Below are 14,513 nucleotides of genomic sequence, written 5' to 3'. Positions count from 1 at the left end.
AAACCTCTTTTGGAGAATTTGGAGAAAGAGCTATCAGCTCTTGCATCCATTTTAGAGAAGGATCTGTCATCTTTATCATCCATTTTCAGAGATGTCGCCAAGGTGCACCATGAACATGAAATTCTTTAAGATCTTCACAGGCGTACTATCAATTTGGCATATGAAGCTGAAGTTGCCATTGGCTCTATTCTTGCTCACTATAATGTTTTTTGGCATATTTTTTGCTCACTTCCTGCAATATTAAAAGAGATCAAACAAATTAATGCGAAGGTGACTGAGATGTGGTCAGCAGACGTTGCTCTTAAACCTTGCTATGTGGTAGCACCATTTCTTAAACCTTGCTATGTGGTAGCACCATTTAAACATCTGCCAACTCTAGATAGCAATCCAGTAACTGATGATGAGATAGTGGATTTTGGGAATTACACAGAAAAAATGATTCAGTATCTGATTAGAGGTAAAAATGAGCTAGACGTCATCCCAATTGTAGGCATGGGGGGACAAGGGAAAACGACAATTGCTAGAAAGGTTTACAATAGTGACAACACTGTTTCTCATTTTGATGTTCGAGCATGGTGCATCGTTTCCCAAACATATAACCGGAGAAAAGCTATTACAAGAGATTTTGAGTCAAGTTACTGGTTCCAAGGACAAGGGAGATAAGGATGACATCCTTGCTGATGAGTTGAGGAAAAGCTTAATGGGCAAGAGATATCTTATTGTATTGGATGATATGTGGGATTGTATGGCATGGGATGACTTAAGGCTTTCTTTTCCAGATATTGGAAATAGAAGCAGAATCGTAGTAACAACTCGACTTGAGAAAGTGGGTGAGCAAGTCAAGTACTACACTGATCCTTATTTTCTTCCATTCTTCACAACAGAAGAGAGTTGCAAATTATTGCAGAAAAAAGTGTTTCCAAAGGAAGATTTCCCGCTTGAACTACAAGATGTAAGCCAAGCAGTTGCAGAAAAATGCAAAGGATTGCCTCTGGTGGTTGTCTTGGTAGCTGGAATAATCAAAAAAAGGAAAATGGATGAATCTTGGTGGAATGAGGTGAAAGATGCTCTCTTTGACTATCTTGATCATGAGTCAGATGAATATAGTCTGGCGACTATGCAATTGAGTTTTGATAACTTACCCCATCGTTTAAAGCCGTGCCTTCTTTATATGGGGATGTTTCCGGAGGATGCAAGAATTCTAGTGTCTAAATTAGTATGTTTATGGATAGCGGAAGAATTCGTGGTGAACATTGAATCTGCTGAAGATTACCTAATGGATCTCATTAGCTGTAACATGGTAATGGTTTCAAAGAAAGAATATAACGGTAAGGTTAAATACTGTCAGGTTCATGATGTAGTGCTTCACTTTTGCTTGGAGAAGAGTAGAGAAGAAAAGTTTATGTTGGCAGTGAAGGGGCATTATAGCCAGTTTCAACCTTTTGATTGGAATGAAAGTCGAGTGAACTTCCATTTGAGTGAAGAGCATTCCAAATTTGCATCTCTGGGATCCAAAACACGGAAGCCTTTCCACCAACCGTTGAGGTCACTGATAACGAACCAAAAATCTTTTGATGGGATTCCCTTAAGGTCTTGGATTCATAAGATGCGGCTTCTTAAGGTCTTGGATTTGAGTTCCCATGAAGTGTGTTATTTGTTTTCAGATACATTGAAACCACTAAATCACCTGAAGTACCTTGCAGTTTCGGCAGAGAGATTCTATTTTCATCCAGAATCACATCTGCCCCATCTTGAAACTTTAATTGTGAAGAATAATTGGACAAATGCAGTAGTGTTGCCAGCATCTTTTTGGGAAATGGAAAAATTAAGGCATGTTGAGATTAGGAAAGCTGAATTTGATAAGCAGGGGCTCTTTGAAGGATCCTCTAAATTGGAAAATTTGAGGATATTAAAGAATATTGTTACCTTTCCAATTGATAGGGTGGATGTGTTATCAAGGAGGTGTCCTAATCTTCAACAACTTCTCGTCGAATTTGATGGACATTCTGCAGATTATCTTCATCTCACATTGGAGAATCTTACCCAGCTTCAAATACTTGACCTTTCCTTTAAGGGACCCCACATTGTATCTGGGTTACAATTGCCTTCAACTTTAAACAAGTTGGTACTAAGAAGGACTGGTATAGGAAACCTGATTTCCTTCATTGCGGGACTACCAAGCCTTGAGTATCTCCAATTACACAACCAGGATCGTGTTCAAATCAGAGATTGGTGTCTTGGAGATATCACGTTCCATAACCTTAAGTTCTTGAAATTGGCGTGGTTAGAAATCTCAAGGTGGAATGCCTCGGAGGAATCCTTTCCCCTGCTTGAAACACTTGTTATGGAAGAGTGTGACGACCTCGAGGAGATCCCCCTTAGCTTTGCAGATATTCTAACACTGAAACAAATTAAGTTGATTAGGTGTGAGAACAAATCTCTGGAGGATTCAGCTGTGAGGATTAAGAAAGATGTTGAAGAGAATGAAGGAAATGACCGTATTGACCTCATTATCAAAGTAAGTAGAAACAAACTCCTATGTTCTGTTTTTGAGTATCTATATGCATCTAATGTGCAAACAGTATGTTTAATACAGGATAGGTGACGAAATCCAAAGCAGCTGTGAGTAAAGCATGTACTTGTCACGACAACATGGTAGTCTTTCAGTTTCTTTTCTTGTTCCTTTATGTTTTTTTCGGGATAAGATGCTTGCTTTCTCTTAATTGCTCCATCATGTCGATCTAAAAGTAATGAGGATGTGTTTGAATTTGACAATTGCTCAGAAAACTGCAGCAAAAGCACAAACAGCATGGACCGAGTTCACTCTTAGCAAATTGTTGTAACCATGCTCATGCTGGAGTTTATTTGCCGAAACATCCATCCTTGTGCACTACTACTGATTGCTAAGGGTTTTTTTATTGTTCGACATAGACGACTCATTCCTACTGGGAAGGGAAGGATTATGCCTTGATTCTCTTTTCCCAGTATGTTTCAGATGCTATTCCACTGTGATGCCCTATATAAATATCATCACTTGCTTTTGTAACTTGGTCGTTGTTTTCACCTTTTATTTTCTATAACTAGTTTCAGGACACGTGCATTGCACATATATCCCATGTGAATTTTTATATGATCCCTTCATCTTTTGTATCTTGATGGCTGTAGCTTGAAATCTCCGACAGTATAGCGTATGTGCTCGTCAGTCACCTCAGAGATGAAACCACCATCAGCTAACTCCTCAAACTTCACCTTCCTAAGTGATTTTTTTTGTTATTAACGTGCACAAAACTCTGTTTTCCAACAATCTAATTGGAAACTTTCGAAAGCATTGTCATATATACTAACACGTCCATCAGTCACGAGTGGTGATCATGATTCGGTGGCCTTTTCTGTCTCTGGGGAAAACATTCATGACGGAATCCACAACGTCTGTCGTCCAAACATCATCCAACATGATAAGACATTTGCCTCCTTTGTCAATGAATTCACATATTCTGTAGTGAGTTTGTTAAACACTTTCAGAATGCTAAGAAAGACCCCGAATATCAGGAAATACTCAAAGGAAACCTGAGGGTCTTTAAAGATTTTTATTGCCCGTGTCGACTTTCAAAGTCCAGGCAAGTCCACCACAGGGATAAGTACAAGCAAGGAGGGCTAAACGTTATCTCTAGGGAGGTAAATCATTGGTTCCTTCAGCAAGTCATTTGATCACTATTTCTATTGAGGATAAGAATCATATATTACCTCATCTATTTGACCTTTCTTCTACTTTTAAACATTTTCCCATTTCATTTCAATAAACTTGTTTCTAGTTTCACCTAATATGTGATCTCATAAATGTATCTTTATTGGAATCCAAATCTGAAATCTTTGGTTAAATAGGAGTGACTAAAAATCCTTGAGTATGTGAAATTACACAGTAAAATCACTCAACTAATTAGGAGTTATTTGGTGTGAGGTGAACGATATAATAAGTTGTTCGGAAATCATCCCATTTGATTCCATTATTTTTTAAAAAAGGCATATATGTGACAATTTTCGCTTTGTGCAGATAAGATAACGTGGGAATAATGAAAAAAATTGAGTAACACAAGACACTAGTACAGTAAACATGGGGTCAACAAGTCTATGCATTATTTTTCTTCTTTAACCTTCTATGCAACACATGCAAAACTAATTTAAGTATAAAAATTATTTACTCGATATAGATATTCGAGAAAACTAAAGATTTGAAGGTAAAAGTGAAGACATACTACAAATCCTTAAAGTTCAGTACTCCATCTCAATTTTCCAACATTGTTACTTTGAGTCGTTTGTTAGTCAATATCACTAATAACTATATCAAATTACATAAAAAATGATCTATAGTGATAATTAATTAACGACAATAGCTTAATTGTTGCAAATATGTATTTTTAGAGGTAATAAACAATATTTTTAACTGTCTCTAAAGCCAACAACGACATTAGATCTAAGGATAATTAACTAATGTCGATAAAAGTTTTATCACTATTTATTGCCACTAATAGATGTTTTTGTTGTAGACTTGTAGTGATCATCATCTTTATATTCCATGAATAAAAAATTTGGTTGGTAAGAGTAATTATTATATTTGATATAAATGGTCTAAATGTTGGTAAAACATAATAATATCAATTATAAATTTTGTTTAAATATGAAATAAATGATTGGTAGATATAAAATAATTTATTTTTAACAAAATATAAACTTGTTAGTTAATTTTTGTATATTAAAAATGTGAAATCATGATATGAAATTTCTAAATCAAGTTTTTTGGAAAATTTGAGATTTCATCTCATTATTTAAAATTATGAGATAGAATTATATGTTCAAACGCTGATTTCAACTCATTATTTGATTCACATGTTTAAACACCTACTTAAACAATGCTCCACTAATGAGCCAATTTTAAAAATTAAGTTAGGCCTAAATGTCATTTCCTTTTTGAATTGCTTAAGTGATTTTTCTAACTAATATATAATCTAATGAAACATAGGAGGAAAATTTGGGGTCAAAAAGTCTTTGCACATTTTGTAATTATTATTTTTTATCATTTATTGTAAAAGAGAATTGCAAAGTACTTCACATGTGACTCTAGTATTGCTTGATAAGTCATCTCATAGGTCCCATTTGCATGTGTGATTGCTTTATTCATTTGTATTTTCCCCTTTAATTTCTAAGCAGCGTCTGCAAAATTCATTTATGGATATACCTACTGAAGTTATTTTCTGGTTGAATATAACACCTTTCATTAATCATCAACCAATAAACATAAAATTTTAGCAGCATAGAATACTAAAGGTAAATTAAATATATATGGAAGAAAAATTCAGTAGTACTGACTTTAGTGAGATCAATACTTGGATGACCGTATAGGGAATTAACTCATATTCGAAAATTAAACTGATGGATTTGTTTACAAAGAGTATTACCTCAGGAAATGTTCGAATTTCTCAAGCAATAAAGTGAAGTTCGATTCAAAATGCCTGCTTGAAGAAAATAAAAAGTAGACTTCTTTTGTACCAATATATTGTCTCATGGGTCATATTCATAATTAAAGTTTAGAAGGTAACAACTTAAAAAATAGCATTAAATAAAAGTTCCATTTAATTTGGTATCAAATCGGATATAATTTTAGCGGGATTTTAGTGTATTTTCCTAGTAAAGACAAATAATATACACACTATGTCCTATTTTATGTGGCATCCTTTTCTCTTTTTGTTCGTCCCAAAAAGAATGTTACCTTATTATAATTAGAAATAATTTTGCTTTAAAATTCTCCTTTTACTCTTAATAAAATCTATATATAATATAAAGCTAGATAAAAGAAAAGTGACGGTGGCACCTCGCTTTGGCCAATGATTCTATTTATCTTTTTCCTATTTTTTTGACAATTTTTTCTATTTTTTAAAATTATTATTGTATAAAAATGAATGTGTGAATTACTACTCCACTTATTCATATTATTTAATATTAAAACCTAATGTCTTTATTTCCATTACCCCTGACTTTTAATAACCATAATTCCTAATTTATACTAACAGTGATGTAAATGTTCATGATATCTTTTGGTATTTCCTATTATGTCCTATAAATAGAGGCATTAGAAAATTGTGTTACAAAAGAAATGATTATATTTATATGTATAATTGGGCTAGGGATTAACTAGGTGAAGCATGTTCATCTTTGTAACCAAAAATCAGAGTCTTTTTTATAACTTTCTAAAATAGCATTTGATAGCTTATATATTGCTTTAATTTTTTTGTTTTACTTATATGAGATTTGATTATTTTATTGTAGGTGTTTTTTTGTTGAACGGTGATATTAATTTGATAAACAAATTGAATTTCAATCTAGTAATTTAGTGAGAAAAATTCTAAATAGGCTCCCGCAAGATTATTGGCGGAAAGGTATAATTTTTATTTATTTATTTACATGTAAGTCATATTTCTTATTACTTAAATTTTATTTTAAGAAATTGACAAGAATTGGAAGTGGCAAATGGTACTTCCAAGACTTCTATTCAATTGGATAATTGTTACTTGACGTGCTAAAATGCTGTTAAACCATCAATTTATTGAATATTTATAGATTTGTGTAAACAAAAAACTAGTCTTTCAGTAATCTTGATTGTATGCTTTCTTTTCTTATGTTCCACTTCACAATATTTTCTCAGTTGGCACTTATTGCAACATGCTTGAGCTGCAAATTTTATCGCAGAAAACGAGCTACACTCCAATATTAACAATATTTCCTTGTTTGTTTTTGCAGCAAACGAGCTACGCTGACATGCGGGATCTAGCAGTACAGCACATTCGAACCCTTCAAGATCAGGTTCAGGTGAGTGATTAAATTGATCAACCTTACTGCTTTGGCGCTTTACCTAAATTACTTATACTCTATGTTCCTCGGACTCTTCAAAGAGACAGTTAAATCCTCCAAAAGCTATGATCGAACACTAGTACAACAATTTTGGCCCGAGCAACATATCTTATATTCTCACATGATGTTTACACCAAAACCGTAACAATTTAACCTTAATGTTTTTGGGATAGATGATGTCTAATATATTTTGCAAAAAAAATGATAAATTTTCTCTCCCCACCTTTATAGCTGTGTGATTCAAGTAGTAGAAATATATTTTTCACATTTTCTTATTCTTATGCAGAATCTGAATACAGAACTTGAAAACTGCAAATGTGGATGTAAGAAATCAAGTCAATAACAAAATGGGAGGAAGCACTTTAGCTGAAGATTGACTTAAAAGGATTTTTGTCACCATTATTTTGCCTCTTAGAAACTCAAATTTGTACATAAGGAAGTAAATTTCATACTAGTTTTTTAAAGCTAAAAAGTAAACTCTCTTTGTTTTTTTTTTTCCTTTTCCAGTTTGAAGACTACGTATATGATTGTTTTGGATTATTCTAGTTTTTTTTTCCATCTAACATTTACATTTTTAATTTAGTTTTGAGTTTATTTTGGTTGAAGATCATAAAGCTAATTGATGATGTTGTACAACAACTTTCTCTATTTCATTTTTATGTAAAATGAGTGGGCAAGACATTTTCTTGCTTTCTGTTATGTTCTTCTTAGGAAATGACCATTTACAATTTGAAAAGAAGAAAACTAACTCTACTCTACAAGGATTTCATGTGTTTTATTTTTTGAACAGATCATTTTTTGTGAAAAAGTCAATTAATATAACGTTTGTACTGAGCCATAATATCGATCTTTCCTGTCTTACCCATGTATGTCATGGATATATGTGATTCATCAATGCGGAGCTTTAGGATATTTTGAGATTTTGTTCATGAACAATGATTTGCTCATTCGGTAAGATTGCATAGGAAATTGACTCTTTCTTTTCGTTGTTATTGCTTTCATTAGTCGTTGTCTCATAACAGACTCTCTAACTAACATTGGAGAAACAGGAAAATTTCTTCACTGAGGCTGTCTCTTTGCCATGACAAGTTAGAGTTGCAAAATAAACTCAACTACAAAAATTTTGCTGTGCACTTAAAATTTTGAAGTTTGTTATTGTTGAATTATTGTAATTTGTGGCAGCTATTGAAATATTTTTTTTCACTACTGCCCCACATATTGTCCTTTTTTATTCTTTCATTTACTTGACAGTAGGAGACTAGATTGTGTTACGACCCAAATTCCAAGATCCGTTACAGAAAACACAATAGATGTTCACACTGATCCTTTGCGCTACCAAATGTATGTGTTATTGATCATCAACTCCAAACGTATTGTTCCCTTAGTCTTGGCAATGGCATCTTCGCATTCTTTACTAGCTTTACATGTGCCTTAAAATTATTTAAATATCTTTTTATATTCTAATTTAAGAAGACATCGGCCGGGCCCACGGAGAAGACTTGGGGTCAAAAAGAAAAGTGTATGTATTGGAAAGTTGATGGAATGTTTTCACTTTTTCCCTTAGTGCTCTCTGCTTTCTCCTTTTCTCTTCAATAATAATGCCGAACTCAAAAAGAAAGATTTTGTGTATTTGAAATTTTTTTAATCACAAACATTTTTTTTTATAAACGGAACATGAATTAATAAAGCACTGATTGTTGTTTATCTACCATTAATAATGCAATAATTCAGAACTCATACAATACACATTCCAGTCTGTTTGAGCCATTGCCAACTCTAATTATTGTTTGATCTCCTCACCCATCTCTCTGTACTAGACAACACCTTGTGCCATATAGGATTCGGAACTACGACCAATCAGTTAACAATCGATCGATCAACCACTGAGCTACTCAGGAGCAACAGGAGATTTGATAAGTTAAGATTGAGGTGAGTTCCATTGATTAATAATTTATTTTCATACTTCAAGGAATTCCGTATCCTCTGAATATATATACCCTCTCTTCCTAATTTAAGTGTCTTAGTTTGACGAGGAATTCAATACACAAGTCATAATGAATAAAGCTAACAAATTCTTTTCCATTCAACCAAGTCTATCCTACAGCCAAGTAAACGAAAGAAGGAATGAAAAAGGAGAAACAAATTATACAAGACACGAGTACAGTAGACTCGTATTGGTATATAAAACTTTTAGCTTTTTAGATTGAGTTATATCTTGGTGTCATATTTTTCTAAGGTATCATAGCAAGATCCATTCTCGTTTGGACACATGATCCATGCTCCAGTTGGGTCTGAATATAAACAGGGGTGTTATAGTCCCACATTGATCGGGAAACAGACTGGTAATTTGCTCATATGTACTTAAATAATCCTTCCTAATGAGTTACACTTTAGGGGTTGAGTTTGGCTCAATGTCACATCTCTAGAATCATTTAAATAGTTTTTCTATAGGGAAACATGTTTTCAATATTAATTATAATCATATTTGTTCTTTTAATGATTGGATCCGAAAATTGAAGATACAAAGAGGCATAAGAGAAGAAAAAATTACAAGTTGGTTTCACTTATTAACTAACTGTATAAGTCATCTTCTTCATGAATTACTTTTTTCCTATAGACAGAGAGTTGATTTCTCAAATGGTCCGCTCAAAAGGCTTAGTTAAGTTAAGTGATTTTATGAGATAATAACTATTAGTTAAGTGACTATATGAAAATGCTAAATATATATGCGCCATTTGTTAGAAGAAATGGTACATAAGATGTATAATCTTTCACAAGCTAAATTAACATAGCTCCAAACACCAGATGAATTAAAATGTTTCTCTTAATCAATCTAATTCCGAGTTGGTGAACTTGCAGGAATTTTTCTACAAAAGTGGCTCAAAATGAAATTGAAATTAGGTACTGTTTCACCGAAAATGGTTCAAAATGAAATTGAGGAAATGTTAGATCACCTAAGATGGATCAAGAATGGAGGTAATCTGAGTAGCTACAAGATTAAGAGAATTGAGAAACTTGAAGTGGTGCTAAGAGTTTTTAGAACCATTATAGAGTATCATCATGTTGATCTTTTGCATGATTCCTTGGTGGAACTCACAAAGAAGGCCAAATCGACAGTGGAAATGCTTCAACGGGTATTGGATGGGATTCCAGATGAATGCAAAACTAAGCTTAATCTGGAAAGGTTAGAATCACATTTGTTGAAATTCTTTCAAGGTAATACCAGTTTAAGTGACAATAACAAGTTGAATGATTTTGATCTGTCGAAATATATGGATTGTCTCGGAAAAAATCTAAATGATGTACTGGTGATGTTACTGGAAGGGGTTAGGTTTTTCCCTCCTGAAGAAAACCTTGAAATACACAAATTTATAAAGCAGCAAGAAATTGTTCAAAAGAAACTTAAATTTTTGATTTACTTATATGCCACAGAGATAAAGGGCTACGTCAACCATGAGAAGCTAGAATGTTTGGAGACTCGAATGCATTTCATGGCTAACAATGTGGGACAACTTTGTCTTGCTATTTCAGGTTACATTGTTTCTAATTTTGTAGATGATAAAGATGAGGATGAGGATGAGGATGAGGATGAGTATGATATCTTGAATAAACCTCCTTATTTATTATTCTTGATTGTGTTAGTAGAGCTGGAAATGAAGAAGATTTTTCGCTCTGAGCTAAAGGCTTCAAAGTTTACTCATTCAAGAACTTTCAAGGACAGGAAATTACCAAAAGGATTTTCTCATCATTTCCATAGTCTGTTGATGTTTCTTAGAAACAAAAAGGTCGAGAACTTTCCTAATTATAACACTGCTCAAAATATTTATGTAGCAATAATAGAGTTCTTGGTTGTTTTCCTTGAAGCTGATGTGTCAAATCATGTTATTAATGGTAACTGGTTGAATGATGCTATGGAAAAGGTTGGAGTTATAGTGGGTGATATTCTATGTGCAATTCAAAAGGTTCTTCCTAGATCTATAAACAAAGATGACACCAGAAAAATGAGTCTTTGGTCCATACATATATTGAAGAAAACTAAAGATCTGAAGACACAAGTGGAGACGTACTATAAATCCTTAAAATTCACTCCATCTCAATTCCCCACTGTTGGTGGATGGAGCTTTCTGGATTCTCTTATACGGAAACTGAATGAGATGTCGAAATCTAAATCTGGTTTAGATTTCCTGATGAAACCTCTTTTGGGGAATTTGGAGAAAGAGCTATCAGCTCTTACATCCATTTTAGAGAAGGATCTGTCATCTTTATCATCCATTTTCAGAAATGTCTCCAAGGTACACCATGAGAATGAAATTCTTCATGATCTTCACAGGCGTACTATCAATTTGGCATATGAAGCTGAAGTTGCCATTGACTCTATTCTTGCTCAGTATAATGTTTTTGGCATATTTTTGCTCACTTCCTACAATCTCAAAAGAGATCAAGCAAATTAATGCGCATGTGACTGAGATTTGTTCAACAGACGTTGCTCTTAAGCCTTGCTATGTGGTAGCACCATTTAAACACCTATCAACTAGACATATCAATCCAATGACTGATGAGGAGATAGTGGGTTTTGGGAATGACACTGAAAAAATGATTCAGTATCTGATTAGAGGTACAAATGAGCTAGACGTCATCCCAATTGTAGGCATGGGGGGACAAGGGAAAACGACAATTGCTAGAAAGGTGTACAATAGTGATAACATTGTTTCTCATTTTGATGTTCGAGCATGGTGCATCGTTTCACAAACATATAACCGGAGAACGCTATTACAGGAGATTTTTAGTCAAGTTACCGGTTCCAAGGACAAGGGAGATAAGGATGACATCCTTGCCGACATGTTGAGGAAAAGTCTAATGGGAAAGAGATATCTCATTATATTGGATGATATGTGGGATTATTGTATGGAATGGGATGACTTAAGGCTTTGTTTTCCAGACGTTGGAAATAGAAGCAGAATAGTAGTAACAACTCGACTTGAGAAAGTGGGTGAGCAAGTCACGTGCCATACTGATCCTTATTCTCTTCCATTCCTCACAACAGAAGAGAGTTGCAAATTGTTGCAGAAGAAAGTGTTTCAAGAGGAAGATTGTCCGCCTGAACTACAAGATGTGAGTCAAGCAGTTGCAGAAAAATGTAAAGGATTGCCTCTAGTGGTTGTCTTGGTAGCTGGAATAATAAAAAAAGGAAAATGGAAGAATCTTGGTGGAATGAGGTGAAAGATGCTTTATTTGACTGTCTTGATCGTGAGTCGGAAGAATATAGTCTGGTGACCATGCAGTTGAGTTTTGATAACTTACCCGATTATTTAAAGCCTTGCCTTCTTTATATGGGGATGTTTTCGGAGGACGCGAGAATTCCAGCATCTAAATTGATAAGTTTATGGATTGCTGAAGGATTCGTGGAGAACACTGAATCTGCTGAAGATTACTTGATGGATCTCATTAGCAGTAACGTGGTAATGGTTTCAAAGAAAGAATATAACGGTAAGGTTAAATACTGTCAGGTTCATGATGTAGTGCTTCACTTTTGCTTGGAGAAGAGTAGAAAAGAAAAGTTTATGCTGGCTGTGAAGGGAAATCGTAGCCAATTTCAACCTTGTGATTGGAAGGAACGTCGAGTGAGGTTCAACCAAACACGGAATCCAAAACACAGAAGCCTTGTGAATGGAAGGATAGTCCAAGAGCATTTCAACTTTGCATCTCTGAGATCCAAAACATGGAAACCTTGTGATTGGAAGGAAAGCCAACCGAATCCAAAACACGGAAACCTTGTGATTGGAAGGAAAGTCAAAGAGCATTCCAAGTTTGCATCTCTGGGAACACGGAAACCTTTCCACCAACAGTTGAGGTCACTGATAACGAACGGAGAATATTTTGATGGGATTCCCTTCTTTCAGGTTCATAAATTGCGACTTCTTAAGGTCTTGGATTTGAGTTCCCATAGAGTGTATAAATTGTCAGCTAGTTTCAAACCACTAAATCATCTGAAGTACCTTGCAGTTTTCGCAATTAAATTTGATTTTCATCCAGAATCACATATGCCCCATCTTGAAACTTTAATCGTGAATAATGATTGGGAAAATATAGTAGTGTTACCAACGTCTTTTTGGGAAATGGAAAAATTAAGGTATGTTGAGATCGAATATGCTGAATTTGATAAGCAGGGGGTCATTGAAGGAACCTCTAAATTGGAAAATTTGAGGATATTAAAGAATATTTTTAGATTTCCAATTGATAGTGTGGATGTGTTATCAAGGAGGTGTCCTAATCTTCAACAACTTCACATCCGCTTCGGGGACGATAATTGTTCTGCAGAGTCTTTTTGTCTCACATTGAAGAATCTTAGCCAGCTTCAAAAACTTCGCCTTACCTCTAAGTGGCGCCGCACTGTATCTGGGTTACAATTGCCTTCAAATTTAAAGATGTTGGTACTAAGTGGGACTGATATAGGAAACCTTATTGCGGGACTACAAAGCCTGGAGTATCTCCAATTACAAGATGTGTATTTTCCTCCTTCAGAAGAGTGGTGCCTTGGAGATATCACGTTCCCTAAACTTAAGGTCTTGAAACTGGCGGCGTCACATATTTTGAGGTGGGATATCTCAGAGGAATCTTTTCCCCTGCTTGAAACACTTGTTATAAGAGGGTGTAAGAATCTCGAGGAGATCCCCCTTAGCTTTGCAGATATTCCAACACTGAAACAGATTAAGTTGATTGACTGCAATAAATCTCTGGAGGATTCAGCTGAGAGGATTAAGAAAGATGTTGAAGAGAATGAAGGAAACGACCGTATTGACCTCATTATCGAAGTAAGTAGAAACAAACTCCTATGTTTTGTTTTTAAGTATCTACATGCATCTAACTTGACACCAATATGTATAACACAGAATTATAATTAGGGTCATCTGGCAGCTGTGAGTCAAACATGTACCTGCCTGTAATCACAACAATGGTATATATTTTTTCTTGTTCCTTCTTCTAATTTAATGCTTGCTTTCACTTAATTGCTCCATGTTGATCTCAAACTAACGAGGATGTATTTCAATTTGATAATTGCAGCAGAAGTACAGCCAATTGTTGCAGCCATGCTCATGCTCAAGTATATTGTGCACCTAGAGCTGAAATCCCTGTCCTTTATCTGTATGTTTTAGATGGTCTTTCACTGTGATTTCTTGTTGCCTTTGTTATGCAGCTTTATTATTTTACAACCTATCAAAACATTGCTTCTTGTTTGTTTTTTTGTAATATAATAGTTGTTTCCCTTCATCTTACACCTGCAAAATTCAAATAAAGTATACAATTGAAAGTTGGTTGAATACAAGTATACCTCCCTATTATCAATCAATAGAATACTGAATGGAAGTTTTGATAGCTTAGTACTAAATAATTTTGGAGCAATCCATAACATACATCTCACTTCATTAATAAGTATTGAGTACATGTACAAAAGCTATCTATGTTGTTCCGACTCTTCAAAAATGTCACCAAGTAGTACTTTTGGATAACAACTTGATAGCTATTTGTACTTTCTCTCTTATTCCTTTGATAGCCTACATCAAATTAGGTACTTTAACATGAACTTATACATATCTATAAAACTTAGGTAG

At 34.4% G+C, this 14,513-nt stretch overlaps 1 long non-coding RNA gene and 2 pseudogenes across 1 annotated transcript; all 3 read left to right on the top strand.

The window, feature by feature from the left end:
* The window catches only part of LOC102581471 (putative late blight resistance protein homolog R1A-3), a 17,449-nt pseudogene extending 14,316 nt beyond the window's left edge, over positions 1-3,133 (top strand).
* Positions 3,134-6,622: 3,489 nt separating this feature from the next.
* Positions 6,623-7,539, top strand: LOC107062911 (uncharacterized). Its single transcript, XR_001474923.1, has 2 exons — positions 6,623-6,861; positions 7,190-7,539. It is a non-coding gene; the product is annotated as an uncharacterized lncRNA (long non-coding RNA).
* Positions 7,540-8,501: 962 nt separating this feature from the next.
* Positions 8,502-14,178, top strand: LOC102581799 (putative late blight resistance protein homolog R1A-3; annotated as a pseudogene).
* The last annotated feature ends 335 nt before the right edge of the window (positions 14,179-14,513 follow it).

Source organism: Solanum tuberosum, unplaced genomic scaffold (assembly GCF_000226075.1).
Source record: "Solanum tuberosum cultivar DM 1-3 516 R44 unplaced genomic scaffold, SolTub_3.0 scf00280, whole genome shotgun sequence".
Classification (NCBI taxonomy): Eukaryota; Viridiplantae; Streptophyta; class Magnoliopsida; order Solanales; family Solanaceae; genus Solanum; species Solanum tuberosum.
This window is presented reverse-complemented; position numbering and strand designations above follow the sequence as displayed.